Source organism: Ornithorhynchus anatinus, chromosome 3 (assembly GCF_004115215.2).
Source record: "Ornithorhynchus anatinus isolate Pmale09 chromosome 3, mOrnAna1.pri.v4, whole genome shotgun sequence".
Taxonomy (NCBI): Eukaryota; Metazoa; Chordata; class Mammalia; order Monotremata; family Ornithorhynchidae; genus Ornithorhynchus; species Ornithorhynchus anatinus.
In genome coordinates this window covers 45,500,233-45,527,933 of record NC_041730.1, presented here as the reverse complement: position 1 = coordinate 45,527,933, position 27,701 = coordinate 45,500,233, and the positions used below count along the sequence as shown (strand labels likewise).

Here is a 27,701-nt window from a genome sequence, read left to right as displayed (position 1 = left end):
TGAGGAAACTGGGGCATAGAGCAGTGAAGTGACTTGCCCAGGGACATACAGCAGACAAGTAGCCGAGCCGGGATTAGAACTCACGTCCCCTGACTCCCAAACGCTTCCTCTAAGCCACGCTGCTTCTCTGAGGAAGACAAGGGTTGAAGTTAAACCTTTCTCTCTACGGCCTTGTGGTTTGCAGGTTTTTGTCATTTATAGTCCTTTATTTGGGTCAATTTTTTTGTTTTTGCAAACCCATGAACAGTAAGGATTTCATCACCTCCATTAAAAGAAGGTTAGACTTTTATCTTCTAGACTGTAAGCTTGTTATGGGCAGTGAGTAAGTAAGGCGAATTTCTCAAGCGCTTACTGTGTGCAGAACACTGTACTTGGGAGAGTACAGTAGAACAGACACATTCCCTGCCCACAACGATCTTTCAGTCTCGAGGGGCAGGGACTCATCCTCAGACTCTGTGATATTGTACTGTTCTCAAGCACTTAGTACAGTGCTCTGCACCCAGTAAGCACTCAATAAATACCACTGCTGGACTGATGTTACAGATTGATTAGATCCTACTTAATGAGCACTTACTGTGTGCAGAGCACTGTACTAAGCACTTGGAAGAGTACGAAATAACAATAAGCAGACCCAAACCCTGCCAACATGAGCTTACATTCTAGAAGTAACTCTTCTACAGATGAGGTAACTGAGGCCCGGAGTAGTTAAGTGACTTTCCTAAGGTCACCCGGCCAGCACTTGGTGGAGGCGGGATTGGAACCCAGATCTTTCTGACTTCCAGGCCCTCACTCTGTAGCTCAGGCAGCTCTCTTCCCCTTTTCAAAGCCCTACTGAGAGCTTACCTCCTCCAGGAGGCCTTCCCAGACTGAGCCCCCTTCTTCTCTGCTCCTCCTCCCCTCCCCATCGCCCCTACTCCCCCCCTCTGCTCTACCCCCTTCCCCTCCCCTCAGCACTTCTATATATTTGTACATATTTATTACTCTTTTATTAATGATGTGTATATCTATAATTCTACTGATCTATTTTGATGCTATTGATGCCTGCCTACTTGTTTTGTTTTGTTATCTGTCTCTCCCTTCTAGACTGTGAGCCCATTGTTGGGTAGGGATTGTCTCTTTCCGAATTGTACTTTCCAAGTACTTAGTAGATTGTTCTGCACACAGTAAGCGCTCAATAAATAGGAATGAATGAAAGGACACTGAAAGTGCCCCTCACCCCTCCTGCCGTGACCCCCTTCCTATTCCCCAAGCGAGGCCCCAGGCCAGAGGTGTCCTATTTCCACCCCCTGAGAGAGGGTGTGGGCCAGAAAGAGGCCCAGGACTAATCTGGTTTTGAGCGACCAAACCCCAGACAGAGAGACTTAATCCAGTAACTGGCTTGACCTGGTCCCATAGCGGGTGTTGGCCTTTCTGGGGCTCTGGGGCACCCCAATTCGCCCACCCTCCCACCGTTGCAGACCTGGCCTGGTTGCGTGGGGGTGGGATGGGGGAGAGCCCCTTATCTCTGCCTGATAAAACACTCTTCCTTAATTCTGGGAGGGGGCAGGTGGAAGGCTGAAGTTTGGGGGAGAGACTTGTTTTTCATTCAGGGTGGTGTCTTTATAATAACTAATGGTATTTGTTAAGCGCTTACTGTGTGCTGAGCACTGTTCTAAGCGCTGGGGTAGATGCAAGGTAATCAGATTGTCCCACCTGGGGCTCAGATTTTTTTTTTTAAATCCCCATTTTTACAGATGAGGTAACTGAGGCCCAGAGAAGTGAAGTGATTTGCCCAAGGTCACGCAGCAGACAAGTGGCTGAGTCGGGATTAGAACCCACGATCCCTTACTCCCAAGCCTGGGCTCTTTCCACTGAGCCACGCTGCTAGATAATGGGGGCCATGGGAAGATTTCTAGGAGATTAGAGCTAGTTCTCTCCCCTCCCAGTCCCACAGCACTCATGTCCATATCTGACATTTATTAACCTGAATTAATGTCGGCCTCTCCCTGTAGACTGTAAGCTCCTTGTGGGCAGGAAATGTGTCCATTTATTGTTCTATTGGACTCTTCCAAATGCTTAGTACAGTGCTCTGCACACAGTAAGCACTCAAGAAATACCACTGACTAAGCGAGGACTGGTTTTCTCAGGCAAAGATGCTTTGTACGGAGAAGCAGGGCAGCCCAGTCTAAAGAGCACGGGCCTGGGAGGCAGAGGATCCCATGTGGGATCTCATGATCTTGTAGCTACCCCTGTGGTTAGGTGTATGTAGTAAGTGCTTAATCAATATCACAATCATTATTATTGTTATTAGCATTATTAGCATTATCGTTACTTAGGAGGACTCCTGGGATTTAGGAGGAACGGTGCTATAAAATTGGAATGGTGCTGGCCAATTTAGGGAGGAGAGGAGGAGCAGGAGGATTCCTTCATGGTGGTGTTTTTGTAAGACGGTGGAACTAGAGCCAACTGTCTGAGAACTGGTTATCTTGATGTAAAATTTACTTCGCCTGGAGAAACACGTGAGGCCTGATGAATGGAGCATGGGCCTGGGAGGCAGAGGACCTGGGTCCTTATCCCGGCTCCGCCACTTGTCTGCTGGGTGACCTTGGGCAAAGCACTTGACTTCTCTGGGCCTCAATTCCCTCATCTGGAAAATGGGGGGGCTCAGACTGAGAGCCCAATATGAAACATGAACTGTGGCCAACCTGATTTCCTTGTATGTACGCCTTCGCTTAGTACAGTGCCTGTCACGTGGTAAGCACTTAACAAATACCATTAAAAAAAGCTGGAGTCTTCTTCCTCTGTTCTTCCACCTCAGACCTGGGGCCATGCCCCAAAGACACACCCTTTTGATAGAGCAGAGATCTCTGCAGAGTCAAAATAATCGTGGCTTCTTCATGGGTTCAGTTAACTCAGCTCCTCCAGTCAGTAATAGAATTTATTGAGCACTTGCTGTGTGCAGAGCACCGTACTAGGCCTTCTAGGGGAGTGCAGGTGGGTAAAAGCCCCGAGAGAGCTTGTAGTCTAAAAGGGGAGACCGTATTAAGGTCGCTTCTTCTCCAAGAGGCTTTGCCTGTTCAAGCCCTCTTTTTCCAGCTCTCTCTCCCTTGTGTGGCATGTATAATTTTGGATCTGTTTGACCTCTGGGCATTTGATATTTTCTCTACCCTCAGCTCTACAGCACTTGTGCATATAGCTCCAAGTTGTATATTGTAAATTATTTACATTAATGTCTGTCACCCCCACCCCCACCCCAGAATGTCAGCTTGTTCATTTGGGTGTTTTTTTGTTTTTTAAATGACATTTGTTAAGTGCTTACTAGATTCCAGGCACTTGTTCTAGGCTATGGGGTAAATACAAGAGAAGCAGCGTGGCGCAGTGGAAAGAGCACGGGCTTTGGAGTCAGGGCTCATGAGTTCGAATCCCAGCTCTGCCACTTGTCGGCTGTGTGACTGTGGGCAAGTCACTTAACTTCTCTGTACCTCAGTTCCCTCATCTGTAAAATGGGGATTAAGACTGTGAGCCCCACGTGGGACAACCTGATTCCCCTGTGTTTACCCCAGCGCTTAGAACAGTGCTCTGCACATAGTAAGCGCTTAAAAAATACCAACATTATTATTATTATTATTACAATTTGGACACAGTCTATGTCCCACATGGGGCTCACAGTCCTAATTTCCGTTTTAGAAATGAGGTAACTGAAGCCCAGAGAAATGACTCCCCCAGGGTCACCCAGCGGACAAGCCGGGAAGCGGGGAGTAGAACCCAGGTCCTCACTCCCAGGCCTGTCTCTGTCCACTAGGCCACACTGCTACACAACTTGTTGTGGCAGGAAATGGGTTTACCAACTCTGTTGCATTGTTTTCTCCCAGGCACTTAGTAGAGTACTCTCCATACAGTAAGCGCTCAGTAAATACCACTGATGATGGCAGAGAGGAGCCATCCACAAGCCGTTGCAGTTGTTAAGAGCAAAAGTTGGGAAGACTAGAAAAATCAGTACCTCCCTCTAGACTTGTAAGCTCAAGGTGGGCAGGGAATGTGTCAACCAACCAACTCTGTTATACTGTACTTACCTAGTGCTTAGTACAGTCGTCACCGGGCATTAAGCACTCAATAGACACGATAGTTTGGTTTATCAGTGTCACCATCCCACCTCACTTCCGCTCTCACTAGCTCCTCCCAGAGTGTTGTGGGTCTGGGAGCTCTCAATCTAGAACTCCTGCGGAGAGATAATAATGATAATAATAATGGTATTTGTTATGTGCTTACTTTGTGCCAGGCACTGTACTAAGATACAAGCAAATCGGGTTGGACACAGTCCCTGTCCCACGTGGGGTTCACGGTCTCAATCCACATTTTATAGATGAGGGAACTGAGGCCCAGAGAAGCAAAGTGACTTACCCAAGGTCACACAGCAGACAAGTGGCAGAGGCAGAAAATGTTTGGCCCCACATAGAAGATGGAAGACAGTTCAGTCAATCAATCAATCAGTCAGCGGTATTGAGTGCTTTCTGTGTGGTGGTCACTGTACCGAGCGCTTGTAAACCTGTCACTGGGCAGGGATTGTCCCTATCTGTTGCCGAATTGTACATTCCAAGCGCTTAGTACAGTACTCTGCACATAGTAAGCGCTCAATAAATACTATTGAATGAATGAGAGTCCAATATAGTAAGTAGACCCAATCCCTACCCCCTAGAAACTTATAATCAAGGTGGGAGGTGCAGATTTATATCCTTTATTCACCCCTCCCTCTGCCTCACAGCACTTATGTACATGCCCGTAATGGATTTATTTACATTAATGTCTGTCTCCCCCTCGACTGTAAGCTCGCTGTGAGCAGGGAACGTGTCTGCCAACGCTGTTGTTGCATTGTACTCGCCCAAGCGTTTAGTCCAGTGCCCCGTACATAGTAAACGCTCAGTGATTGACTGATGGATAACCTCTGCATTCACACCCCGAAGATTTTCTTGTTTTACTAATCTGGTAGGGTATCCGACCTTGGGTGGTTTCTGGGCGAGGCCCTCTAGTTGATGAGAGCTTCAAGGAAGGGGGACCCTTTTAGCAAGATAAAAATGAGCAGAGAAAGCCTGTTCCAACCGGTTGTGGGCCTTGTCCTCTGTCAGACCGCGGGGCAAGGAGTTACCGGGCCGGGCTGAGCTTAGTCAGAGGACTGAGGCAGGGGGTTTTGCTCTGCCACCTCCGGACCCGGGACCCCTGCGTGGTTGGGGAAAGGGAGAACAGACACGGACCCCTCAGGGAAGGTTACAGGGGGATGGAAATCCCATCACCGCTACGTCCGTGGGCCCGAGGCACGGAGCTGCGGGGAGAAATCTGCTCCTTTCCGACCTTTGGCCTTCGAATCCAGCTCCGAGCTCGGGCTGTGGAGAAAGCAGCTCGCCAGGCTAGACTCGCGCGTGAGGGGTGGTGGGAAACAATGTAAACACGAGCAGGTGTGAGGCCGCGGACCATTTATTTAAACACACCCCGGTCCCCTATTGCCGAGACCCAACCCCACTGGCTGTCAAGGAAACGGTGGCAAAGAAGGCCTATTGTTCGGCCAAGGGACGAGGCCTCCCCGTTTCCTTTGTGAGGATGGAGGTTTTTTTTTTTTTTTTTTTAACACAAGTTGGATGGTTTCTGCAGCAGGGCTGGGGTGGCGGGTTTCACCCGGGGCGGGAGCCTCCGCCATCTGCTCCGGGCGCGGCGAGAAGCGGGCCGGAGCCCACTGGGAGCAAACTCCAGAGCCGGCGACCCGGCGGAGCCTTTAATCGCTCCCTCTCATGACCGGGCAGAACCGCTCGTGTGACCCACTGTGAGAGAGAGAGAGAGAGAGAGAGAGAGAGAGACCCACGAGGCGGAGTATTAGAGCCGATAATCCCCGTCCGGCAGAGACGGTTCCTCGGCGTCGTTACGGCCCTGAAAGAGAAAAGTTCTCCTCCCTGCGGGGTGATTGATTGCCTGCGCTTTATTTGTGAGCAGCGTTTTAATAATAGGGAATCGTTTCTTAGGGGTGTTTTTTGGGTTGTTTTTTTCCCCCGTGCATTTCTCTGTTTGCATGGATCCCCAAACGCTTCTCATCTTTACGAGCTTCATTTTTGATGTTTCTACCGAGGTTATCGATAATAATAATCATGAGAATTGTAGATTATACATAGCACTTAGAATGTTCCAAGTTTTGTACTAAGCATTGCGGTAGATTGAAGATTATCAGGTTGGACGTGATCCCGGTCCCATATGGGGCTCACCAGCTTCCAGTAAGAGGAAGAACAAGAATTGAATCCCCGTTTGGGTACATCAATCCATCGATAAATGGTATTTATCGAGCATTTACTGTGTGCAGAGCACTATACTAAGCGCTTGGGAGAATACAGTATTGTTAGTATTAGGTTAGTATTAGCTAGGATTAGTTAGGTGACACATTCCTTGGCCCATAGTGAGCTTACAGGCTAGAGGGAAACAGGTACAGAGAATATATTATTATTATTATTGTAAATATATGATTGTTAATAATAATAGTAATAATTATAATTATGGTATTAATCACTTCGTGCAATGCACTGTAGTAAGCGCTGGGATGGATACAAGCAAATTGAGTTGGACGCGGTGTCTGTCCCATGTGGGACTCACAGTCTCACTCCCCATTTTTCAGATAAGGTAGCTGAGGCACAGAAAAGTGAAGTGACTTGCCCGAGGTCTCACAGCAGACAAGTGGCGGAGCTGGGATTAGAACCCATGACCTTCTGATTCCCAGGCCCGTGCTCTATCCACTAGGCCATGCTGTGCCCCAGGTCACCCAACAGGGAAGTGGCGGAAGCGAGGTTAGAACCCAGATCCCCTGACTCTCATTCCTGGGCTCTTTCTACTAGGCCATAGTGTGGAGAAGAAAATTTCCAGTGGGGAATATTGGGCTCTCCCGTATCTGCATGAACGTGGATGGAAACTTGTTTTCAGAGTGAACAGCTAAGTGGATCAGGCTGAACTTTTCTTCCCTAGATTGTTTGATCTTTTATAAAACTATTAAGAAAGTTGAAAAAACAAGTAACTTTAATCTCTTCATTTCGGCAGTGGTTTAGAAGCCTTAAGGGCAGAGAGGGAATTCAGTCTAATAGTGGGAATGCAGTCAGAAATTGGAAAGCCTTGGACCTGTCCCACCCAAATCTCAGCTTCCTGTAACAATCTCTTAGCTGTGTGTGTGTTTTGTATGGTATTAGAGAAGCAGTGTGGCTTGGTGGAAATAGCCCGGGCTTGGGAGTCAGAGGTCATGGGTTCGAATCCTGCCTTTTCCAACTTGTCAGCTGTGTGACTGTGGGCAAGTCACTTAACTTCTCTGTGCCTCAGTTCCCTCATCTGTAAAATGGGGATGAAGACTGTGAGCCCCATGTGGATCAACCTGATTACCCTATATCTCCCCCAGCCATTAGAACAGTGCTCGGCACATAGTAAGCACTTAAAAAATACCAACATTATTATGATATGTTAAGCGCTTACTATGTGACAGGCACTGACCTAGGCACTGGGGTAGCTACAAGCTTGTCAGCTTGGACACAGTCCCTGTCCCACTTGGGGCTCACAGTCTTCATCCCCATTTGACAAGATGAGGGAACCGAGGCACGGAGAGGTGACGTGACTTGCCCAAGGTCACACAGCATACAAGTGGCAGAGCCGCGATTAGCCCCGTGTAAATAAAGACAGTAACAGGAAAACTGTAGGAGTTTCTTACTTGTATAAGTCTGCCTTTCTCCAGATTAACTAGTCACAGTAGCATCCTTTCCTGGGATGAGTGAAGAGGCCTTGGTTTGATTTACTGAGAAACTATCATGGGGAATGAGGAATGTGAATTCCCCATCTTTCTCTCCCTACCACCACTCCCCCCAACAACAACAAAAAAAAGTAAGGCCTGTTTCCCTGGTGAAAAAATTTTAATTTATTCAGAATGTCATTATTAAGAGAGTTGAAGAGTACAGTATGTGGTCTTAACCAGAGGAGTAATCTAAGAAACCCTTACTGTGTGTGCCAAAATGAAAACTCTGATCTCTAATTACCAATTAAGACGAGATCTTGTGTTGAGGACGGAGCTCGCCACACAATCAGTAATCATTTCAACTTACCAAGCGAAACCTGGAGCGGCACTGTTTATGTAAAAGAAATATGAACTAATGTGGGCTAATGATTAATGTGGAAAGAGGGCAGCCCAGCTTCGTGGGCGGAGGAATCGACGAATGTTGGAGATTCAGGGCCTGTTTAGCAATTTGGTTGCCGAATTGTACTTTCCAAGCGCTTCGTACCGTGTTCTGCCCACAGTAAGCGCTCAGTAAATACGATTGAATGAATCTATCATCCTTTAAAGGTGGCTCCCACTTCACTGAAGTTCGGTCCGTGGCTGGAGAGGTTTTAGGAAAGGTGGCGGTCGATGAATGATGTTTTGATTCTTCTCTGAGATTGCACAGCTCCCTTCTGCAAATTTTCTGATCTCAATAAAAAATTTGGCGAGCGCGAGCCCTCATGAGCACCTCCATGACCCTTCATTCCTCCAGTGGGGTGAGTCTGCCCTATTATTGTTCGATCTGGACTCCTTCTCCTCCGACAACTTCTGGAACCCAACAATCCAACCGGTTTCGGGCTAGAGCGCTGTTTCCCCAGAAAGGTCCTGCTTCCAGTTCTACGTATACCTCTATAATTCTATTTATTTATATCGATGCCTGTTGACTTGTTTGGATGTTTATACATCTCTATAATTCTGTTTATATTGATGCCTGTTTACTTATTTTGATGTCTGTCTCCCCCTTCTAGACGGTAAGCTCAGTGTGGGCAGAGATTGTCTCTCTTTATTGTTGAAGTGTGCTTTCCAAATGCCTACTACAGTGCTCTGCACACAGTAAGCACTTAATAAATATGAATGAGTGAATGAATGAATGTAAACCAATTTCCAAGCCTCCTGGGAAAGGTGTATTTTGGAGGGGGCCAACTTAGCCTGGAGGTGATTTTCGCGTTCTACAGTTGTGGCCCACCCCAGCCTCACTTTTGAAGTCAGTAAATTAATAATGATCTTCCAATAAAATAGCCTGGGAAGCCCTGGGAATTTCAGCCCCTTTATTTTCCTTTCCCTGGGATACTTCAAGCTTCTAATTGTTTCCAGGATTCAGATGGTGGAACATCAAGTGCCAGTCAAATATCCACCCCTTTTTATTTTTTTAATAGGAATCTTCTATTTTCTTGTCGTTTCCCAGCTGTTCGTGGCCTTAGCAAAAATAATTTTCCTAATAATAGTGTTTATTTAAACACTGCATGCTAAGCACGGGGGTAGATGGAAGATTGTGAAATCGATCAGTGGCATTTACTGAGCTGGACATAGCCCCCGTCCCAAACGGGGTTCGCAGTCTGTCTTATCCCCATTGTATAGATGAGGAAACCAAGGCCCAGAGAAGTTTGGTGATTTGCCCAAATTCACAGAGTACTTGGGTCTCCTGACTTCCAGTCTTGTGCTCGATCCACTAGGCCCCACTGCCTCCCCAGTGTCTTCCCAGAGAATCTTTCCGCAATCAAAACTCGGTAATAAAACTGCAGGTTCAACTGGTTAATTCTGTAACCCTCTGCTTTCCTGACTTGCTGAGATGTACTCAAATGATATGAATTCTTTTTTTATTATCATTATTATTTGTTATTATTTTGTGCTTCCTGTGTGTGAAGCCCTGTTCCAAGTCCTGGGGTAGATACAAGTTAATCAGGTCGGACACAATCCCAGTCCCATGTGGCGCTCAAAATCTAAGTGGGAGAGAATAGGATTTAATCCCCATTTTACAGATGAGTAAAATACCTTTTTCACAGATGAGGGACTGAGGCTCAGAGAAGCAAAGAGACTTGTCCAAGGTCACACAGCAGTTAAGTGGCAGAACCGGGACTAGAACCCAGGTCCTTCTGACTCCCAGGTTTGTACTCTGTCTACTAGGCCCACACTGCTTCCTCTGAAGATGGGCCAGGAAATTGGAAGTGGGGCCTCAGAGGTGTGTGAGGGTTGGCCTGGCTCGGCCACTGGGTCCTCTTAAAGTCCCACATATCTGTCTCCTGTGGTAGAAATGCTAACGGCCCTATGTAAAGTCACCATTAGAAGGCCAGGGATATTCAGTTTGGAGTTTTCCCATTATATTTCCAGGCCCCCAGAACAACTTAGCAGCATCTACCGCCACGCCCCCCCCCCCCACCTCTCCGCAGCTTAACCCTCTTTTCCCCCCATTTCCCTCTGCTCCTCCCCCTCTCCCTTCCCATCCCCTCAGCACTGTACTCATTTGCTCAACTGTATGTATTTTCATTACCCTATTTATTTTGTTAATGAAATGTACATCGCCTTGATTCTATTTAGTTGCCATTGTTTTTACGAGATGTTCTTCCCCTTGACTCTTGTTCTTGTATGTCCGTCTCCCCCGATTAGACTGTAAGCCCGTCAAACGGCAGGGACTGTCTCTGTTGCCGACTTGTTCATTCCAAGCGCTTAGTACAGTGCTCTGCACATAGTAAGCGCTCAATAAATACTATTGAATGAATGAATGAATCTTTTCACTTCGACTTGCCCTCTCGATCCCCTGGGTGTGATACAGCTTCTCTGGCGTCTGCCTCCCGATGGTAGTTCCTGCAGGACTATAATAATAATTGTGATATTTGTAAAGAGCTTACCGTGTGCCAGGTACCGTACTAAGCGCTGGGGTGAGTACGGGCAAATCGGGTTGGACCGAGTCCCTGCCTCACAGGGGTTCACAGTCTCAGTCCCCACTTTGCAGATGAAGCGACTTGCTCAAGCTCACACAGCAGACATGAGGCAGACCCGGGATTAGATCCCAGGTCTTCCTGAGCCCTAGATCCACACTCTGTCCACTAAACCATGGTGAAGTCATCTCAGCCCTGCTGGCCTCCCTCAATTTCAGGATGGCAGGGATGGGGTGAGCTGAGAGTTATTGAAGCTGCTGTGAGCACGCGTCTACGACTGCTACCTCGCTATTTCTCCCTGTCTCTGTTTCTCTTTCTCTGTGACAAAATCCATCTCCTCCCTTTGGACTTCCGGTCCAAAGCTCCAAGTCTGGAGATTCAAAGAACAAGAAAGAAAATCCTAGTTCTTGGCACCAAAGACCTACCTCGAACCAAATGCAGCATTAGGAAAATCAGGCTTCGGGTAGAAGGTGGCCAGTATGTGTCCTTTAAGAGCAGAATAAGACCCTGACTGTAAGGCCGAGAAGTCCGAATGACCTGGGTTCTAATCCCAGCTCTGCCACTTGTCTGCTGTGTGACTTTGGGCAAGTCACTTCACTGCTCTGGCCCTCAGTTCTCCCATCTGCAAAACGGAAATTTAGTAACTGTTTTCTTTCCTCTGTAGAGTGTGAGTCCCATGTAGGACCTGATTATCTTGTATCTTCTACAGTGCTTGGCACACAGTAAGTGCTTAGCAAGTACCACAGTTGTCATTATTATGCCATCAAGTGCGTTAGAGAAGCGGTGTGGCCTAGTGGAAAGAACGCGAGCCTGAGAATCAGAGGACTTGCGTCCTAATCCTGGCTCTGCTCACTAGTTGCCATCTGACCTTGGGCAAGTCACTTCAATTCTCTGAGCCTCGATCCTCCTGTTCTTCCTCCTACTGAGACTATGAGCCCCATGTGGGACAGGGACTGTATCTGTCCCTGTGCTTAGAACAGTGTCTGACATGCAGTAAACGCTTAACAAGTACCATAAAAAAGAAAAACTGGCATTGTACTGGTCTAGACAGCGATCTGCTGAGCAAAGTATACAGGGATTGGGTCTGAGCTGGTCAACTTAGGACTTAGTACTGTGCTTAGTATAGTGCTTGGTCCAGAGTAAGCGCTTAACAAATAGCCCAATCATTATATTAGGCCTGAGGCACAGGGGCTTGAACGAATAGTTTCAGTCCCAGTTAGACCCCAGTTTAGGCGGTGAGCAGCAATTGGGCTGACCAGTTGCTCGCCCAAGTAAATCGATACGGCGGATTCCTTAGACTCATTATTATGGCTATTATTATAATAATGTTGGTATTTGTTAACCGCTTACTATGTGCAGAGCACTGTCCTAAGCGCTGGGGGAGATACAGGGTCATCGGGTTTTCCCACGTGAGGCTCACGCTTAATCCCCATTTTACAGATGAGGTAACTGAGGTACAGAAAAGTTAAGTGACTTGCCCACAGTTGCACAGCTGACAAGTGGCAGAGCTGGGATTCAAACTCTTGACCTCTGACTCCCAAGCCCAGGCTCTTTCCATAGTATTTGTAAACTCTTAGTATGTATCAGGAAGTGTTCTAAGCGCTGGGGTAGGTCCAGTCCCCACCCCACATGGGGCTCACAGTCTGAGGAGAAGGGAGAACGGGTGTTTAGTCCCCATTTTCCGGTTGAGGAAAATGAGCCTCCATATATGAATCCCTAGGCCTCCCAGAGCGAGCCTGCTGCAAGCAATGGGCCACAATTTAACATCTCTCTCCCCCTGTAGTTGGCAAACTCATTGTGCGCAGGGAATCTCACTGTTTATTGTTGTATTGTACTTTCCCAACTGCTTAGTACAGTGCTCTGCACACAGTAAGTGCTCAATAAATAAGATCGAATGAAAGGGCCACAGAGCTATCAGTGGCCTTCTCTTTTAATTGAAATAAGCTGAAAGGTCCGCTCTTCAGGGCCAACCATTTGTGTTTCAACACATTCGTTTTAATCCCCCAGAGGATGAGGAAGCAAACCCGCCTGTTTCCATTGACCCCATCAGAAGAGGAAATACTGAATTCGTCTTATTTTATTTTATTTTTTGAGTCCCGATCCAGTAACTTCTAGTTCGCGGTGGAGGCAAACCGTGAATCACAGGAGACGTGCTGTCTTGGAAGAGATTTTCATTTTATGGCTCTTTTATATGGCCCGAAAGGAAGGCAGCCAATCGAATGTTTCATACAGTTCTGTGGGGTTTTTCTCCTCCTCTCGGAGAGCCCCAGGCGCAGAGTTTTGGGGTGTCTTTGGTTCCCCCTGCCCGAAGGAAGGTCTTGTGGACGTTATCGACTGAACCTGGGCCGGAGTGAAAAAACAAAACATGCTGTTGTCATTTCTTTGGGTGTTTTGCAACCTAAGCAGAGGCCCAGGTATTCCAGATATGAGAGATGTGCAGATTGCGTAAGGCATGGCTCCTTCTAAGATACAGTCCAGTCCTGCCTACCCTGAAGGCCCCTCTTCTCCTGGCTGAATGCAGTTAATTAGCAACCGTCTCCATAGCAACTGCCTCCTAGTCCAAAAACATTGTCTAGTTTTTGCAGTTTAGCTTATCACACTGTTTACCTGAAGGGCTTTTCACTGCTTTGAGTCTCATTTGAGTTGGCTGCGTGCCTGTTCACGGAAGTGAATTGTCAAGATAGAAAAAACACCATGGCAGCAAAATGCCAGCGAGTTCGATCGGACCAGAGACGCGTCTCAAGAATTCTGGAAAAGCAAAAGTTGGAAGTGGGTAAAATTGACACCTCAATTTTCTCATCTGCCTCAAGTCTGCCTACGCTTAAAATAGCAAGTCCAAGAGGGAGAATTATTATTTTTTAAAACGGGGAAACGGAATCAAACCCATTCCACTGTCTGCATCACCCCCCTCTATTTATAGTGCATTCCTGTTATTAATTAAGTCCCTAAACCCTAGGCATGGACAATTGCCGTGCCATGCATTCGAGGTAATTTCACTTCCCCGAGGATCTCCCCGTTTCTAAAGGCTCTTGGATGGGAGATTAAGAATTTGACGGCGGGTGGGATATCAGGCAGCTCCTAGCCTGGAGCGTGTGTTTGATCCCAATTGGGAAGGTCGCCTGGCTATTGTGCGAATGCGGGCTCATCCCCGTCGAAGGGGCCCCGGAGACTCTGACGGTACTTATGGATGGGGAGTGATACGGTAAACCCGGCAGAGAGTGAGGTTCAGTTTTCCCACTACAGAGAGGCGGCGTAGGGTGGTGGTAGAGCCGCGACCCTGGAAGCCCGGCTTCTAGTTCGTCTGCAGCGAGGCCTTGGGCAAGTCACTTAACCTCCCCACTCCTCAGTTTCCCCATCTGGAAAGCGGGGTGGTAATATCTGAACCTCACCTCATGGGGGACCCGTGGGGAGCAAATTAAAATAACTAATGTGAGTGGCAAGAACAGCATCACATAGAAATTCAGGTAAGCGCTTAGCACAGTGCTCTGCACATGGTGAGCGCTCAGTAAATGCCATTGATCGATTGAGGTGAGATCATCCCCCTGGTTTCATCTCTGTACGACAAGGGGGAAGGTTTTTAGGGGGCAGAAGAGTTCCTCGTTCCTCTAGACTGTAAGCTTGTTGTGGGCAGTCCCAAGTGTTTAGTGAAGTGTTCTGTGCACAGGAAGCGCTCAATAAATAAGATTGAATGAACAAATAGAGCATGGGCCTGGGGGTCAGAAGGTCTTGGGTTCTAATCCCGGCTCCACTACTTGCCTGCTGTGTGACCTTGGGCAAGTCACTTGGCTTCACTGTGCCTCGATTACCTCGTCTGTAAAATGGGGATTGAGACTGTCAGCCCCATGTGGGACAGGGACGGTTTCCAACCCAATTTGCTTGTATCCACCCCAGCACTTAGAACAGTGTCTGGCACATAGTAATCACTTAACACATACCACAATTATTATTGTTATTATTATTATTATTTTGTCTCCCCTCTTCTAGACTGTGAGCTCGTTGTTGGGTAGGGATTGCCTCTATTTGTTGCCCAATTGTACTTTCCAAGCGCTCAGTACAGTTCTCTGCACACAGAAACCGCTCAATAAACACAATTGAATGTATGAATGAATTATTATTACAAAACTCAGTCTCTCCATGGGTTTCGAAAGCTCTGGTCCCTCTTCTCTCTTCCAGGCCGTTTTGAAGACAAGAGCCCCCCGAGCCTTACTGGGAACTCTGGAGGAAAAGGACTCTGTCAGTGCCAAGTGAGCTAGCCCAGGCAATGATTAACGATGGCCTCTTGGCCTTGCCTCAGCTGGAATTCTTTGTGGACACTTCACCCAAACCAGTGACCCAGAGTTTATGGGGACTGCTGGGGAGCCTCAACGGATGACATTACCAATCAGGAGAGCCATTTAGGTCGAGGTTTTGGAGACCCTGAGCAAGCCCAGACAAGGAGAAGGAAGGGAGGCTTTTGAAAAGCGAGGAGGTCCTGCCTTTGGGCTTTGATTTCTTAAAAAAAAAATAATGTCCACATGGTATTTGTTGAGCACTTACTAAACACTTGGGAGAGTAAAATTCAATAGAGGTGGTAGACGCGTTCCGTGACCACAACGAGCTTACAGTCTAGAAGGGGAGACAACACCTGAAAATAAGTTCCGGATAAGGGAAATGGCAAAGTGTAAGGATGTCTGTGTAAGTGCTGGGGCTGAGGGTCAGGTCCACATTTCAGTAGTGATGGTATCTTTTAAGCGCTTACTATGTGCCAAGCACTGTTCTGAGCACTAAAATAATCTGGAAGAGATTTGGAATGCCGATGGCCAGGGGATTTTATATGTAAAGTTTAATCCTTATATCTATTTGGTCTCTTGTCAATGAGGGTGGCCGGTTTTCTCGGGGTTTTGTAGTGTATGGCACGCGATGGGCTATTTTTCTTTGGGAAGTCCTTTCCTTGAGATGTTCTCAGAGGAGTTACCCAGGAATTATTCTTTGCAGGTGTTTAAACTTTTATGATACCTCAGATTTATTTCAGTCCAGGAAACATATATTCCAACCACATTAAGAGCATTGTGGGTTTTTTTTTGTTTTTTAATAGTATTTGTTAAGCACTTACTAGGTGCCAGGCACTGTACAAAGCACTGGGGTAGATACAAGTTTGTCAGGTTGAACAGAGTCCCTGTCCCTTTTGGGGCTCACAGTCTTCATCCCCATTTTACAGATGAGGTAACAGAGAAGTTAAGTGACAAAGGCTGGGAAGCGGCAGATCTGGCATTAGAATCTAGGTCCTTCGGATGCCCAGGCCCGGGATTTTTCCACTACGCCCCTCTGCTTCTCACTAGAATGGCCACACTGCTTCTCATTTGAGGTTGTCATAAAGGTACATTTTGATCTCTCCGGATCACTGTAGCTTGGTTCGGTTTCCTTGGCGCCCTGTCGAGATTAACCTTTTTCGAATTTTCAAAATTCCCTTCCACAGTTTTTAATAGAAATATGAGCCCAGAAGTCTAGTACAGTACTCTGCGCACAATAAGCACTCGGTAATTTTCTTGAGGAGGAGAATGATTTGTAGAAATAGCAGATGCGGTTATTGACGGCCCTTGTCCCTTCAGATAACATTCTCCTAGGATAATTTTTTTTTTGTTTTGTTTTGCAGTAACGTTGGTGATTGCTTTTTTTAGAATAATGAATCCTTTCTTCAGTTTTCTGCTTCCCAAACCTCTGTTGACCTCCTAGGGTTAAATCCCTAGACTGCAAGCTCGTTAAATATTAAAGCATCCAGAGTTGCTTGTACTGTTTTGAAATTGGAGTTCTCTCAGGATCAAGGCACACCTGCATTTCTCCCTCTAGACTGTAAGCTTCTGTGGGCAGGGAATATGCCTTCTAACTCTCTTTATATTGGACTTTTCCAGCACTTAGTACAGTGCTCTGGAGTTAGTAAGCACTCAATAAATGCCATTGCTTGAATGATTGATCAGTTCTCTGGAAGATACTTTGAGAAGAGCAGCAGCGTGGCCCAGCCGAGAGCAGCACAGGCCTGGGATTCAGAAGGACCTGAGTTCTAATCTAAACCACCACCACCACCACAAAAAAAAACCCCTCAGCTGCTTAGTAACAGTGTGTTTGAGGCCCGTGATATAGAAGTGTGTTTGGGGGTTTCGTAAATGGTATTTGAAGTGCTTACAAGGTGCAAGGCCCTGTACTAAGCACTGGGGATAGATACAAGCACGTCAAGTTGAACACTGTCCCTGTCCCACCAGGGGCTCGCAATCTTAATCCTCATTTTACAGATGAGGGAATTGAGCCGCAGAGAAGTGAAGTCATTTGCCCAAGGTGACACAGCAGATGAGTGGCAGAGCCGGGATTAGAACCCAGGTCCTGCTGACTCCCAGGCCCAGTCTCCTATCCACAGACCATGCTGCTTCTCAGCATGTAGAATAAATTTGCAGAAAACATTTCACTTGCAGAATGAGTTTGGGAATTGTGTGGTTGGCCCTTTGTGGGAAAGGGAATACAAAGAGGTGGTTTCCACTAGGGAATTTCATCACTCTAGGTATTTCTTCGCTCAACGTGCTGGGATAAGAATAAAACAGCTCGAAGAATTCCTGTTGTCCAGAACAGCTAAAACCCTATCAAAATGATGGTCAGATGAGTGGAGTGGGTATTAGGTGATGTGATTCAGGTCAGGATTGAACCTGAATCTCTATAGCAGTAGGTACAGGGACGCGTAGTGTGAAATTTTCCTCAATTGTGAAATTGCCTGTGAGAATTGTAGGTTGTATTGGACAATCGAATGAATGGTCGGGCTGTCTACCAGAGGCAAAATCCTGAGCCTGTTTAGGTAAAAACACAAAATATAGCCCAAGGTAAGTGGGTCGGAACAAGAAACCAATAAATCCTCAGACAGTTTTCCGGGAAGAAAATTGTCCTGTAGGTTGTTTAAAAGGACGATGGGAAAGTACACTGCAAAATTGGATGGACCAAAATGTGATGCCAGCTTGCACGTTAAAAAAAAAATACATTTCAAGTTTTGAGAAGTATTTCCTTTTAGAAATTACATTTGGAAGCAGTAACGTTTCCGGCTACGCTTGAGCCTTTGGGGAGTTTTACGTTACTCGCTTCTTGGAGCCTTTTAGCCTTCACTGCTCTGTGTTTTCCGTGCCGGGGGGTCTTAGTAATATTTATATTATTATTTTGGTATTTGTTAAGCGCACTAGCGGGAATACGAGCAAATCGGGCTGGACATGGTCCCTGTCCCATGTGGGGCTCACAGTCTCCATCCCCATTTTATAGATGATGTAGCTGAGGCCCAGAGAAGTGAAGTGATTTGCCCAAGGTCACCAGTTGAGCTCATCCTCTCCCTGCCCCGGCTCTCTGTCAGGCAAGGGGCCAGGGGTTGTGGTGGTTCCTTACGAATCATTCAAAATCATTCCTGTGGTCCTGTGGCTGGGTGAAATCAGGCCGGAGGTGGGAAGGCTTTCAGGGTGGGGTAGAAGTGATAGTATTTATTAGGTGCTTACTGAGATCACGGCACTGTACTAAGCGCTGGGAGAGAGCACCCAGGTGAGAATTAAACACAGTCCTTGCCCTTCATGGGGCTAACGGTTTAAGTGGGCCGGCTTTCACCGGCCCCTTTGTGAGTTCTTGGACATTTCAAGGAAAAAGGAAAAGGAGGAAAAGCAGCATGGCCTAGTGGATAGAGCACAGGCTTGGGAGTCAGAAGGATCTGGGTTCTAATTCTGGCTCTGCTACTTTTCTGCTTTGTGACCTGGGGCAAGTTACTTCACTTCTCTGGGCCTCAGTTCCTTCATCTGTCAAGTGGGAATTAAGACTGTGAGTCCCATGTAGGACAGGGACTATGTCCAGCCGGATTAGTTTGTATTCATTCAATAGTATTTACTGAGTGCTTACTATGTGCAGATCACTTTACTAAGCACTGTACTGTACTAAAAAAATAATTGAAAAAAGGGGAAAATATTTTCATGTAGGAGAACTTGCTAAAGGTGACGAGAAATATTCCACCGATGTTTAAAACCTACACCCGGACTTTTTAACTGTAAAACTAAGTAGTTAGCGTGGCTTAATGGAAAGAGCCTGGGCTTTGGAGTCAGAGATCTTGAGTTCTAGTCCCAGCTCCACCACTTGTCAGCTGTGTGATTTTGGGCAAGTCACCTAACTTCTCTGTGCCTCAGTTCCCTCATCTGTAAAATGGAGATTAAGACTGTGACCCCCACATGGGACAACCTGATTACCTTGAATCTACCCCAGTGCTTAGAACTGTGCTTGGCACATAGTAAGCGCTTGCCAAATACCATCTTTATTATCATTATTATTATTATAACGTCCTAGTACAATGCTCTGCACGAAGTAAGTGCTCCGTAAGTGCCATTGATTGATATAGTGTCCTCTACACTGTGAGGTCATTGTGGGCAGGGAGCGGGTTTACTATTTCTGTTGGATTATAGGCTCTCAGATGCTTAGTTTAGTGCTGTGCACACAGTAAGTGCTCAGTAAATACCCTTGATGATGATGATAGTGCTAGGTTTAATAAAAAAGATATAACGACTGTAAGCCTGTTATGGGCAGAGGAATTGATGGCTAATTCTGTTATACTGTACTCTCCCAAGCACTTAGTTCAGTGTTCTGCACTTAGCAAGCGCTCAATAAATACCCTTGATTTGGTTGATTAATACTTAAATTTTCTAGATGCTTCCTCTAAACTGCAAGTAGTGGTCATTGCTCCAAAAAGGATCACGAGTAGCCGAAGACTTAAATCAGGTTATCCATTTTTTAATCTGAGGGGATAGCAAAGGAAGGTCTTTTCTTTAAAAAGAAGGAAGATGACATGGAGCAGAAAAAGGAGAATTCCCTTGCTCCAGAAAGGAGACGCACGTCCAACAAATGGCATCTGGAGGTAGCTCAGGGAAAGCAGCGGAGAAAGGGAAAGATGTTTTTTACAAACAGAACTGGAGGGGAGGTAAGGCTTGGCACTCTTCATCCTAGTCAGGGACCCAGAGAATTGCCCTCTGCCCCAGGCACAGGTGTTGTAGCGTTCCAGACAGCGGGAGCGCCACGGGCGACTGGCATGAGGATGGGAGCCCAGGTGGTTAGCTCCTGGCACCGTCACCCCTTGCTCTCTCCAGCGATACCTCTGGGGCAGTTCCAGCAATCAGCAGCGGGCAAACCGAGGCAGGGGTGGGAGGTTTGGCGAAGGGGGAAACCACAGAGAAATGGCAGTCAACAGTCTGGCCTAAGTGAGGTGGGAGGGCCGGGGGGACAGGGGACCTGGGTGCCACATGGTCACGTACCTGCCCTGTGAGCGTGGGTAAGGCACTTAGCGCCTCCATTTCCTCGTCTGTAAAATGGGGATTGAGGACCTCTGACCTCCCCCACCCACCCAATTCCCATCCCATAAGAAGCAGCATGGTGTAGTGGATAGAGCATGGGCCTGCGAGTCAGAAGGTCATGGATTCTCATCCTGCCTCCACCTCTTGTCTGCTGAATAACCTTGAGCAAGTCATTTCACTTCTCTGGGCCTCAGTTACCTCATCTGTAAAATGGGGATGGAAACTGTGAGCCCCACATGGGACAGGGATAGCTTCCAACCTGATCTGCATGTATCCACCCCGTATCAAGACTGTCCTTGACACATAGTAAACGCTTAACAAATACCATCATTATTATCATCATTATTGTTGTTATTATTGTTATTAGTTGCCCCATCACGGTTCACTATCCAGCAGCTAAGTTTGAAGCCTGGGGCCGACAGGGAACGTGTCTGTCAACTCTGTTATACTGGACTCTCCCAAACAATACAGTGTTTTGCAGGCATTAAGCACTCATTAGATGTGCTCGATAGAGCATGGGCCTGGGAGTCAGAAAGACCTGGTTTCTAACCCCGGCTCTGCTATACGTTCCCCTAGACCGAAAGCTCGTTGTAGGCAGGGATATGTCCTTTTACTGTTATAGTCTGCTCTCCCAAGCGCTTAGTACAGTGCGATTGATCAACTGGCGTGATGATTGATTGAATCTCCAACTGCCATCCTTTCTCCCTACGTATCCCACCCAGGAAAGTTGTATTTTGGTGAGCAGAGCTTTAGAGCAGTTAGAATGACAGCATTCTAAGAATTCCTGGTTTGTGATCCAGTCTCGCCACTTGATGTCGAAAGGGGTAACTGAAAGACAAGAGATTTTCTAGGAGCTCAATGATTGTTCCCGTAAAAAAAGGCATCATCGTAGGGGCCAGTTAACAAGGATGCTGAATAACAATAGCAATAATGACCAGCCCCGAGCAGAAACCCTGCATGGGGAACCGATGGGGTTAAAGAGTTGGCATTTACCGTTACAAATAGCCACTGTCCTGGAGGACCTGTGAGTTGCCACTGTGGCTTCCATTCTAAAGGACCATTGCAGAAGCGATCTCTATTCCATTCTGGACAAATTTGGGAGAATTGGAAATTATTTTTAGAATCAGTGAGCACGTAGGAAAAATGGAGATTGCTGAAGGGGAAGATAATGTGCTTTGCAAAAGGGGTGCACTCATTCGCTCGTAGTTCTTTGAAAGCTTCAACGACATCGTAGCAGTAATAATAATAATAATGATTTTTGTTAAGCGCTTACTATGTGCCAAGCACTGTTCTAAGCGCTGGGGTAGATGCAAGGTCGTCAGGTTGTCCCAGGTGGGGCTCACAAGTCTTAATCTGCATTTTGCAGATGAGGGAAGTGAGGCACAGAGAAGTCAAGTGACAGGCCCAGAATTACACAGCTGACAAGTGGCGGAGCTGGGATTAGAACAGTAATCAGTAATAACTGTGGTATTTGTTAAGCACTCGCTGTGTGCCAAGCACTTTTCTAGGCGCTCCGGTAGATACAAGATAATCAAGTTCGATCACAGACCCCATTTTCCAACCTGTGGGTGGAGGAGAATCTCAAAGTGTACTTGGATTTTCAAAAGACCCACACCAGAGTCTTAAAAGGAGCACTGAGAGATCATGTGATGGGAGGGAGTATTCTCTTTTGGATCGAAAACGTGCTCAGAGATGGTAACGAAGGGCGGAGCTGGAAGAGAAGTGGAACCCCAGGTTGTCTGCTTAGGACAGGCTTGTTTTCTCTCCTTCATAAGCAATCTGGATGAGGGGGTGTGCAGTGAAATCTCCAGGTCTGCACGTGACACTAAACTCCTCTGGGTGTTGAAATGCCTTCGTGGAGATAAACTGGTGGAAGAACCCCCCTAATCTAATCTAGTGGGAGGTAGTGTGGTCTAATGGAAAGAGCACAGAATCGGGAGCGACTTGCCTGTTATGTGACCCTGGGCAAATCACTTAATTTAGGTACATATGTGTAATTTGTGTATATTGATACTTGTCTTCCCCTCTTCACTATAAGCTCTTTGTGGGTGGGGAATGTGTCTGTTATGTTGTTATAGTGTACTCTCCCAAGTGCTTAGTATAGAGCTTTGCAAACAGTAAGCGCTCAGTAAATACAATTGATTGATGGATTGTTTCCTCTTCTGCGGTCCCTTCTTCGTGTACTGTGAGGCCTTCCAGGGGCTTGGATGATGACCAAGTTGGTGGTCTTGCATTCAGCACAGTACTTGGAACATCATAGGCTATTAATAAATGCCATCATGATTATTAGGGGAAAGTAATGTTCTTCAAGAATAATAATCCACCAGTTATTTTTTTATATTAATGTCTATCTTCCCCTCTACACTGTGAACTCATTGTGGGCAGGGGAAGGCGTCTACCAACTCTCTTACATTGGACTCTCCTAATTTCATCGTCCAATGCTGTGCACACAGTAAGCACTCAGTAAATACCATTGATTAATTGATTTACTGAACACAATTTGGAGACTCTTTCTCCAAGTCTTGGGGTCCAGAAACGATGAGCTCATTGTGGGCAGGGAACGTGCCTACGAAGCCTGTCGTGTTGTACTCTCTCAAGTGCTTAGTACAGTGCTCTGCACACAGAAGACACTCAGTACTGTTGCTGGTGATGATGGTGACACGCTGATGGGTTCAGAGCTCTCTCTAAGTTATCACTCAGAAAGGGGATCTTGGAATCATTGTTGACCATTGATTCATTCATTCGGTGGTATTTATTGAGCGCTAACTCTATGGAGAGCACTCTATTAAGTGCTTGGAAAGTTCAGTACAACTATAAATAGTGACATTCCCTGCCCACAATGAGTTCACAGTCTGGAGTCGGGGAGACGGACATCAATGCAAATAAATAAAATCACAGATATGTGCATGAGTGCTTTGGGACTGGGAGCGGGGAAGAGCGAAGGACGCAAGTCAGGGCAACGTGGAAGGGAATGGAAGTTGAGGAAGATTGGGGCTTAGTCTTGGAAGGCCCCTTGGAGGAGATGTGCCTTCAGTAAGACTTTGAAGGGGGGGGAGAGTGGTTGTTGGATAAGAGGAGTGAGGGCATTCCAGGCCAGAGACAGGACGCGGTTAAGGGGTCGGCGATGAGGCAGGCGAGATGAAGGCATGGTGAGAAGGTTAGCACTAGAGGAGCCAAGTGTGCGGGCTGTATTGTAGGAGAGAAGCGGGGTGAGGTAGGAGGGTGCAAGGTGATGGAGAGCTTTAAAGCCAATGGTGAGGAGTTTCTGTTTGATGCTGAAGTGGATGGACAACCACTGGAGTTTTTTGAGGAGCGGGGTGATGTGTCCTGAACATTTTTGTAGAAAATGGTCCAAGAAGCAGAATGTAGTATGGACTGGAGTGGGGAGACACAGGAGGCTGGGAGGTCAGCAAGGAGGCAGGTGGAGTAATCCAGGCGGGGTAGGGTGATTTTGTTAACGTGGTAGCAGTATAGATGGAGACGAAAGGGCGGATTTTAGCGATCATTGATCTAAGCTGTCATTTGAAAGCGCGGCAGCACACAAAAGACCAGTGGAATATCAGTCCTGATCGCGAAGGGGAGAGAAAACAGAACAAAAGGTCGGGTTTTGCCGCTGTGTGAAACCAAGATGTTGCCCCAGCGGGGACACTGTGTGTGGTTCAGGTCGTCGCGCCTGAGGGGGGACAAGAAGGAGCCAGAGAAGGAAGTCAAAAAGATCAGGGAAATGGAATCCCATCCTTTTGCCGATTGCCTGAGAGGGGACTCTTCAGCCTGGAAAAACGCCGCCTGAGAGGCGGACCTTATTGAGGGTCACCAAATCGGGAAGGGTGTGGGCAGCGCAGACGCGGAATTGTGGATGACCGGTTGTCACAGCACTGAGAGAGTCTGAAGGTGATCGCTTCCAGAGGAATCGCTCCTTCACCTAGTGGGCGTAAAACCCTCTTAATGTTTTCCCTCACATCCAACCTAACTCCTTCCTGTTGCAATTGAAGCTCATTTCTCTTGCCTGGGCCCCTGTGGACGTGTGTAATTGGCAACAGGCTGGAAGGGAAGAAGTTTCTGGTTCCCTTCCTGGTAAGCAAATAGGATTACGCAGCCCGAAAGTACGCTTGGGACCGTTGGCGGCCATTTTGCCTCTGGCTCCTCGAAAATTCAGAACAGCCGCGCCATTTGGAAACAGGTGAGAACTTTCCACCGAGGGGTCAGAGTCAGTTTACCCTGGCGATCTCTCTCTGGGGAGACTGGGGGAGTTTGTCCGTTTAAGGAAAGGAGGAGAAAGCACCCATTTCACAGTTGTGGGGGCCACTTGTCCTTCCAGCCCACGTTGTCTCAGAAGTTTCACGTCGTTGTCCAGGAAGTGTAGTGGAATTGTGAAATAAAGCTGACTCTTAAGTAAAAAAAACATGACCACTCAAATGCCTCCCTGAGGAGCAGTTTTTTTTTTCTTTAAATTGACAGTGGATTTAGGGTGGATCTTAATCCACCCCCCGCCCCGACACAACACATCTAGTAACTGGTTTAAGTTTCCTTAAAGCCAAACCTCCACCCCCCCCACCCCCACCCCCCCCCCCGCCTAGTTGCAGCCTTCCTGGCGTATCTGAGCTCAGAGAAGGGAAGTGACCTGTCCAAGATCACACATTAGCTAGGTGCCTTATCTGCTAGGCCATACTGCTTCTCAGCTTAGCTGCATGAATAGCAACGGTGCCTACATTATTTGGTTTTGCTCTCTGTAGTTGTAAATGATATTAATTTGTTCCCCCCTTGTGAGTGCAAGCTTTTTGTGGGTTGGGAATGTTCCATCTCATTAGTCTGCACTTCCCAAGCCCCTAGTATGGTGAGCCACATCAAGTGGATCCTTGATTCTTTGGTGCAGATGGTGTAGATCTGTTTACCTTGGAGGTAGAGGTGTTTCTTGGGGTGCAGGGTAGCTTGTAGGAGTCCATGCTGGTGCGCGAGAGAGAGAAGAGACGAGAAGATGATGGAGAACAGAATCTCCTTGTTGGTGTATTATTCAGAGAGCAGCAGAACACACACCGAGAAAGCAGCGTGGCCTAGTGGAAAGAGCACAGACCTGGGAGTCCAAAGAGCTGGGCCCTGCCACTTGTCTGCTGTGCGTGAACTTGGGCAAGTCACTTAGCTTCTCTTTGCCTCAGTTCCCTCATCTGAAAAATGGAGATTAAGACTGTGAGCCCCAGGTGGGACAGGGACTGTGTCCAATTGGCTTTGCTTGGATCGACCCCAGCTCTTAGTATAGTGCCTGGCACAGAGTAAGCGCATAACAAATACCATAAAGCCAAAAAAGAGCAGACCCCCATATTGTGTTTGATGTTGTGGGGTGGAATGGGGGGACTTGTTACTGGAACGCCGCCTAGTAAGATCGGGGCAGAGGACATTGTGGTGACCCTTCGGCTCGACACGTAGTGTTAGGTTGTGTCCTCCTAACACAAGGCCCCGGGAAGGTCATGGGAAAGTCTGGGGAAAGGGTGAGGTGATCAAGTAGCAGAGAGCGTTACGGGGAGGAGGATGTGGATGTGGTCTGCCATGCTTTTAGATCCAAACTCATTTTGGATGAGAAGCAGTATGACCTCGTGGATAGAGAACGGGCCTGGGAGTCAGAGGACCTGGGTTCTAGTCTTGGCTCCACCACTTGTCTGTTCTGGGTCCTTGGGCAACTCACTTGACTTCTCTGTACCTCAGTTCCCATCTGTAAAATGGGGATTAAGACTGTGAGCCCCGTGTGGGACATGGACTGTGTCCAATTCGATGAGCTTGTATCTACCCCAGTGCTTAGTAGAGTGCCTGGCACTTAAAGACTATCATAAAACACAAAAGCCATCAGAAAGCCTCATCACCACCGGTCTTTGGGTTGGAGTCCTGGGTATCCATTGGAGCTGGCTCCTCCCTCTCTCCACTAATCGGAGCTTGAGATCCAGCGGACGGCTGGGATTCATTCATTCATTCAATAGTATTTATTGAGCGCTTACTATGTGCAGAGCACTGTACTAAGCGCTTGGAATGAACAAGTCGCAACAGATAGAGACAGTCCCTGCCGTTTGACGGCTTACAGTCTAATTGGGGGAGACGGACATACAAGAACAAGAGTCAAGGGGAAGAACATCTCGTAAAAACAATGGCAACTAAATAGAATCAAGGCGATGTACATTTCATTAACAAAATAAATAGGGTAATGAAAATACATACAGTTGAGCAAATGAGTACAGTGCTGAGGGGATGGGAAGGGAGAGGGGGAGGAGCAGAGGGAAATGGGGGGAAAAGAGGGTTAAGCTGCGGAGAGGTGGGGGGGGGGGCGCGGCGGTAGATGCTGCTAAGTTGTTCTGGGGGCCTGGAAATATAATGGGAAAACTCCAAGCTGAATATCTCTGGCCTTCTAATGGTGACTTTACATAGGGCCGTTAGCATTTCTACCACAGGAGACAGATATGTGGGATCAAAGATCTGCTCTTTAGCATCACCAGTGCCTCCCCTGAAAGAGTGTGGCCCAGCTGTTTGTGGAATAAACAACTGAATAAATAATCCCGCCCTCCTCCGCCGTTTCCCCCCGCACTCAACACACTCCATATTGTGTGTTTCCATTTGGTTTGTGTTCTTGAACATTTTTTATTTGCAGTAGATCATAGGACATTTAAGATAATTCAGAAAATCTGGACATTAAGTGGAGGAATCTGGGGAGGAAACCCTTCCAAGAACCAAATGCACTCAAGCTGCAGAATTTCAAATGAAGTTGTGCAGATAAGTGTATAAAATGTACATTGCTGCATGGCAGAACATCAGCCCACGTCCCTAATCGGATCCCGATGTGGGGATGCCGGAATCTGGTGGGCAACGGGAATTTCAGGTAGAAGCCGGGGGTGGCAACCAGATCGTAAGCGGGTCGTTGAACAGGTCCTGGTTGCAGTGAATTGACATCTCGGCAGCACGGGATTGGGGGTGGTGGGGGGAAATGGGGACACAGGTGTGCACAATCTGCGCTGAGCCATTGCTGGACCTCATCTCTCGGGAAACACTAGTGGGACAAGAGAATGGCCTAATGGATAGTGCACAGGCCTGGGAGTCAGAAGGTCATGGGTCTAATCTCCACTCTGCTCTTGTCTGTTGTGTGACCTTGGACAAGTTGCTTCACTTCTCTGGGCCTCAAAATGGGGCTCGGGACTTTGAGTTCCATGTGGGGAGCCGGACTGTGTCCAACCTGACTTGCTTGTATTCACCCCTGCGTTTAGCACATAGTAAGCGCTTAACAAACACCACTGTCATTATTATGATTATTAATGTACATTCTCCCCGGAACTGGGGAGGAGAAGAAAAGGGGATTTGTAATAAAATGTCTGTGGCCGGGGAAGGTCAGTGTTAGGGTCTTCAAAGATGAAGAACCAGAAGCCCTGTGTTATGATGATAATGTAATAATGATAAGAGTGGCTATTTGTTGAGCTCTTACTACCTGTCAAGCACTGTACTAGGTGCTGGGGTGAAATCAAGCAAATCAGGTTGGACACAATCCCTGTCCCACATGGAGCTCACAGTCTCAATACCCATTTTATAGATGAGGCAACTTAGGCCCAGGGAAGTGAAGCGACTTGCCCAAGGTCACACAGCAGACAAGTAGCGGAACGGGGATTAGAATCCATGACCTCCTAGGTGTGGGGGTAGTTACAGGATCATCCGGTCCCACAAGGGACTTAGAGG

General features: G+C 47.3%; 1 protein-coding gene across 7 annotated transcripts in view; it reads left to right on the top strand.

Annotated features, from left to right (window-relative positions):
* Window positions 1-27,701, top strand: part of TEAD1 (TEA domain transcription factor 1) — a 247,873-nt gene that overhangs the window by 93,541 nt on the left and 126,631 nt on the right. The window contains exon 1 of one of the 7 annotated variants that reach the window (XM_039911473.1): window positions 24,163-24,180. The exons of the other annotated variants lie outside the window; for them this stretch is intronic. The gene's annotated coding sequence lies outside the window, so the exon portion shown is untranslated. Of the gene's footprint in view, window positions 1-24,162; window positions 24,181-27,701 lie in introns of those variants that run through there. 7 annotated transcript variants of the gene reach the window in all.